The sequence below is a fragment of the Perognathus longimembris genome, chromosome 28, assembly GCF_023159225.1.
Source record: "Perognathus longimembris pacificus isolate PPM17 chromosome 28, ASM2315922v1, whole genome shotgun sequence".
NCBI classification, from domain to species: Eukaryota; Metazoa; Chordata; class Mammalia; order Rodentia; family Heteromyidae; genus Perognathus; species Perognathus longimembris.
The window spans coordinates 102,134,059-102,140,066 of NC_063188.1; positions in this window are offsets into that span (position 1 = coordinate 102,134,059).

The following is a 6,008-nucleotide window of genomic DNA, read 5'->3' on the forward strand; positions in this document are numbered from 1 at the left end:
GATTTGTCTGGCCTGATGTTCATAGCTCATTTTCTGGACTGGTCCTCCTAAAGCAGCCTACTATCTGGGCTTTGGAAATCACTTACTAGTTGGCAAGTAGGCCAAGGTCAACCAAGGTCTCTCTGGTCTTTCCTCTGGACATTTCCTCACCTTTAAACATGAGAATGGTAGTTTCCCTCTCATAGCACTATCATGAAGATGGTTTGGGTTAATGTTTGTCAAGCCTAGCATTTGACCCTTAATAAATACTCTTAGAATTTTGTGACCATAAATAAATATGCACCCCCAAAAAATCCTCATGGTACCCTCCTGAGTAAAGCCAAGTTTACAAACCTCTGTCGTTTACATGGTTTTTGAGAAGTTGGGCATTTGGCAGATTCAACTACTATAATTGGGGGGCCATGTGAGCATTGGGTGTCCCGAGCTTATGCCTCTAATCCTAACTACTCCAGAGGCTAATATCTGAAGATCTAAGTCAGAAGGCAGTTGAAGCAGGAAAGTCTGTGAGACTCTTCTATCCATATAATCACCAGAAAACAAATGAACAACAACAACCACCACAAAAACAGAAATGGAGTTGTGGCTCCAGTGATAGAGTGCCAACAGGCTAAGAAGAAGGAAGCCAAAGTGATAGCTGGCTTCATTGTCTGCTCTTAAACCACAGAAGCCATTTCTACAGGTAAGGGATTTGGGGGGGTGGGCGGGGGGAACTATCACAATGATAAAACCACTTTGGGCTTCCATTGGCAGAGTTAAGCCAGCTAACCTGGGCAGTGAAACCAAGCATAAATCTCCTGTGACTTTCAAATGTGCCCTTGGATTTTCTCAGAGGTGAGAAAGTCTGTCTCCAATCTGTACCTAATGATCTCAACCCAGTTGCTATGGGTTAGCTAGGAAGACAAAGGTGCACGCTAAGTAAATGGAAGAAAGATTATGTCAACAATGGGCTTTGTTCTAGGCTCTTCTAGGAATTATTTACCATTGCAGAAAAGAATCCTATCACCAACAGCAATACTTCTGATGGTATGAGTCACCAACTAATACTCCAGTTCAGTCTACATGGCAGCTGTTGTACTCACAGCAATTCTTTGCTTCTGTACAACTCACCACCCCCATGGCTCTGGTGTGAATCCTGTCTGAGCACACACATTTGTCAGTAACAAGTGATTTTCACCTATTGTACATGTTACAGCCTTTTAAAATCTCAACTTACATGTATTTGTAGATTATATTACCTATAGATTTGGGGGGGTACAGTTAGGCTTTAGGTTGTAGAGGGTTTCCAGTGAGGTTTCTTTCGGCATGCTAGTGACCCCTGCTGGTGAACTAGAGCATTGCTTCACGTAGCTAGTGGTCAATTTACAGGTTTGTTGGGCCACAAATCTGGTATGGAAATGACTTCTTCTCCTTCTTCTTCTCTCCTTCTTCTTCTTCTTCTTCTTCTTCTTCTTCTTCTTCTTCTTCTTCTTCTTCTTCTTCTTCTTCTTCATATTATTATTATCATTATCACTAGAGTAACTTGTATAAAGAGGTTACGATTCCATAAGTCAGGTTATGAGTACAATGCTTCTTGGTCAATGTCACCCCTTCTAGCATTCTCCCCATTTCCCCTCCCCCTACTATTCCTACCCTCAGTTACATAGTTCAATTTTTACATACTGTACATTGAATCCAATGACTGCCTTTGCTCACCCTCCTTCCCTCCTTTCATGTGCCCTTCCTCCTGAAATCATTTTTTCATTTCAATCCTAGGACTTAATCACCAATACTAACCTTGTTCGTGCTAGGAGGGAGGTGATTGACCCCATCCTCAGCCCAAACTAACCTCTAATGCCCCCTCCCTCTTTCAAAACCAGAACAAAACATGAAGCTGCATGTTTTCCTTTTTTCTTTTTTTTTGCCAGTCCTGGGGCTTGAACTCAGGGCCTGAGCACTGTCCCTGGCTTCCTTTTGCTCAAGGCTAGCACTCTGCCACTTGAGCCACAGCCCCACTTCTGGCTCTTTCTGTTTATTTGGTACTGAGGAATTGAACCCAGGGCTTCACGTATACAAGGCAAGCACTCTACCACTAGGCCATATTCCCAGCCCCGCTGCATGGGTTTTAATTGACTATCTCTTCCACTTGTCATCACATCACCCAGTTATGGTTCTATAACGTGCACCACTGTCATTTGTGGCAGGGGCTGGCCTTGGAGCCAGGCTAATCCTTGTTAGTGTGTTCAGGGCTGAGCTGAGAAACTGAGCAGAGCTGGAGGCTAAGGGAAAGAATGCCAGCCCCATTTATCTGTTCCTACCTAGAAATTTTAAGCAAAGATGAGGGTCATGTCCCATTCCAGTCTTTCTAGTGTTACTGCTGCTGGTTTTGAGACCATCAAGCGAGTCCAAACAATAGTTGTCCTAGCCACACTTGACTTAAAAATCAAGTTGATCCTTCACTATGGTGCATCCTCACCATCTCTGGGCCTTGTACTTTTCGGTTTTGAGCCAGGGTCTTGCTGTAGCACAGACAAGCCTGGAACTGGTGATCTTCCCACCCCAGCCACCTGAATGCTGGGATTAGAGGTGGACGCCATCACAATTGATGGCAAGTGCTTGTTAAAATGCAGTTTATGAGCACCACCCACCATCCTTTTTAGGCCTCTAATCAGAAGCTCATATTTTAGAAGCTTGCAAATATCCTATCTAAATTTGCACCACAGAATGGAGTAACTCACTGAAGAAGTAAGAGTTAGGAATAATGTCTAGTTGGTGACATGAGTGGTTCAGATACGGGGCTGGCTAGAAGGAGTCTCAGGCTCCCAGCCTTATATGGGAACACTGGTGAAGAACACAAAACAAAAGAAATCTGCCTCATTTGGCCCAAAGGTCAAATACAGAATTCTTTGAAATCTCTACAGTTCTTCAAAAGTGAAATGATTTTAGAAATTATATTTAAAAAAAAACAGTTATGGGGCTGGGAATATGGCCTAGTGGCAAGAGTGCTTGCCTCATATACATGAAGGTCTCGGTTCCATTCCCCAGCACCACATATATGGAAAACGGCCAGAAGGGGCGCTGTGGCTCAAGTGGCAGAGTGCTAGCCTTGAGCGGAAGAAGCCAGGGACAGTGCTCAGGCCCTGAGTCCAAGGCCCAGGACTGGCCAAAAACAAAAAACAAAAAACAGTTATGTGTGAAGCTAACATTTCAGGAGGAGTTGTGTAGTGCAGCAGACTCACCACCAACAGGGACAGACAAAGGCAGATCCTCAACAGACCCCTCTCCTAAGCCTCCTAAAATAAGAATCTATTTATTTTAATATGCACTCCAGGTAATTTGGATGCCAAGTTTGGTAACCACAGGCATACTTTATAACAAAGGACAACTGCACGTACTAGGTAGCATTGATTAATTATTCAAATGGAACACCATATTGAGCAATTCCGGGATAATCTTACTCTAATACTACCTGTTCTGTAATAGCAGGAGATTTCACCAGGTGGAATTCTCAACCTAGTACAGAGGGGTCAAGTTAGCATGGATTGGCTTATGACTTTTTGCATTTATAACAGCACAAAATCAATATGGATTTAGTAGAAGCCATGTTGCAACGCTTGATCTATTTCTTTTTCTTTTCTGTTCTTTTTAACTCGGTCATGGGCCCTGGGTGCTATCCCTGAGCTCCTCCCCTCAAGGCTAGAGCTCTACCGCTTTGAGCCACAGCGCTACTTCCAGTTTTCTGGGGGTTAATTGGAGATAAGAGTCTCATGGACTTTCCTTCCTGGGCTGGCTTTGAACCACGATCTTCATATCTCAGCCCCCTGAGTAGCTAAGATTACAGGTGTGAGCCACTGGGACCCGGTGCCTTGATCTATTTCTGAGCTAGTAATCTACACTGTTATGATACTGGGTAGTTGATACTGGCTAGTTACAGCAACCACAGCTCACAGGCATCTATGTAACGTATATCCTACAGTGTACAGTTTTGCTAAGGTAGGCTATTTAGTAGGTCACATGTACTAAATACATTATGGCATGTTTAACTTATGTTGTATAGGTAATAAGGTAAAGAGTATCTCCACTGGAAAAAACATAATTCCACTCAGTGGCATTCTAACTATAGTAGGGAAAGCATGTGTGAAAAGTAATTACATTGGGCTGGGAATATGGCCTAGTGGCAAGAGTGCTCGCCTCGTATACATGAAGCCCTGGGTTCGATTCCCCAGCACCACATATATAGAAAATGGCCAGAAGTGGCGCTGTGGCTCAAGTGGTAGAGTGCTAGCCTTGAGCAAAAAGAAGCCAGGGACAGTGCTCAGGCCCTGAGTCCAAGGACCAGGACTGGCCAAAAAAAAAAAAAAAGTAATTACATTTATAATTCACCAGGTGGCATCTAACATGAATAATAGGAAAAACATAATTGATTTGTGATGACATAGACTATGACAGGTGATACTCTCACCTGGGTAACAGGAAACATTTCTCTGATGTGCATTTACAAGCAAATGCCGCTGGTAAGCACTGTTACTAGAGTAAGAATTAAAATATATGTACAGTTGTATGACATTTGTATCGGTACTATTATCTATTCATAGTAAAACGATTTGGTCTATAATTACACAAAAATTCCACAAGGGGCATTCTAACATTAACTAACAAACAAACAAACAACTATCTTGCAGTTACTCAAAACATCCACAGGGTGACAAGTCAACCTTAAGAAAATGGAAAAAAGAATAGATTCTGCAATTACAGAAAATGTTGTAAGATGACAGTAAAACACAGGAAATAAAATGCCCACGTTATGGAAACAAATGGCTTATCACTGTTATTTTCAACATATCATGTGAAATTATGCCCTTTTTCATTTGCCTTTTCTTCCCATGGTTTTACCCTTTGATACCACTGTAACTGATTTTAGTACCCTGGATATTGTCTATATGTGTATTGGAACGAGGGAAGGGAAAGGGAATACCAAAATCGAGAGACAAAGGATAAAAAGACAAACCAATGCAACAGCAATACTTACAAAACTATATGGTATAAACCAATGTACAACTCATGAGGGGAGGAAATGGGGAGGGGAGGCAGGGGGAAAATGAGGGAGGAAGTAACAAGTTGGATAAGAAATGTACACACTGCCTTAAGTATGAAACTAACCTCCCTGTATATCACTTTGACAAAGAAATGGGAAAAAAATGCCTTGTAATGACCCATAATCACCACATGAGAGCAGTGTAACACAGGAAATGAGAAAGCTGAGCACTACTCATATAATGTTTCCACCAGATGACATCCAACATGAAAATTGGAAAAAGTTCACTGTATTGTGTGAAAATTGGATGAAATGGTATCTTATTCATTTATTTGTACACTTATCTATTTTTTTTGTTTGTTTTTTTTTTTGCCAGTCCTAGGCCGTGAACTCAGGGCCTGAGCACTGTCCCTGGCTTCTTTTTTGCTCAAGGCTAGCACTCTGCCACTTGAGCCACAGCGCCACTTCTGGCCATTTTCTATATATGTGGTGCTGGGGAATCGAACCCAGGGCCTCATGTATACAAGGCAAGCACTCTTGCCACTAGGCCATACTCCCAGCCCCACACTTATCTATTTTTGTCGGTCGTGGGGCTTGAACTCAGGGCCTGGGCTGTCGCTGAGCTCTTTTTGCTCAAGGCTAGAAGTGCTCTACCTCTTTGAGCCAAAGCTCCATTGCTGGTTTTCTGGTGGTTTATTGGATATAAGAGTCTCATGGGCTTTTCTGCTTGGGCTGTCTTAGAACCATGTGATTCTCGGATCTCAGCCTCCTGAGTAGCTAGAATTACAGGCACGAGCCACCAGTGCCTGGCTTTGAATGGCATTTTAACATAAGAAATGGAAGAAGTTGCCTATGTCAGTCAAATTTTCTTGATATTAAAAAAAAGACAAATATTAACATAATGAACTTGCTATTTCTTTTCTAAATGAAAGTACAAACTAACTTTTAAGTGTATTTTTAGGGCTTTTAATATAACTTATTGTGCTCATTCTTTACT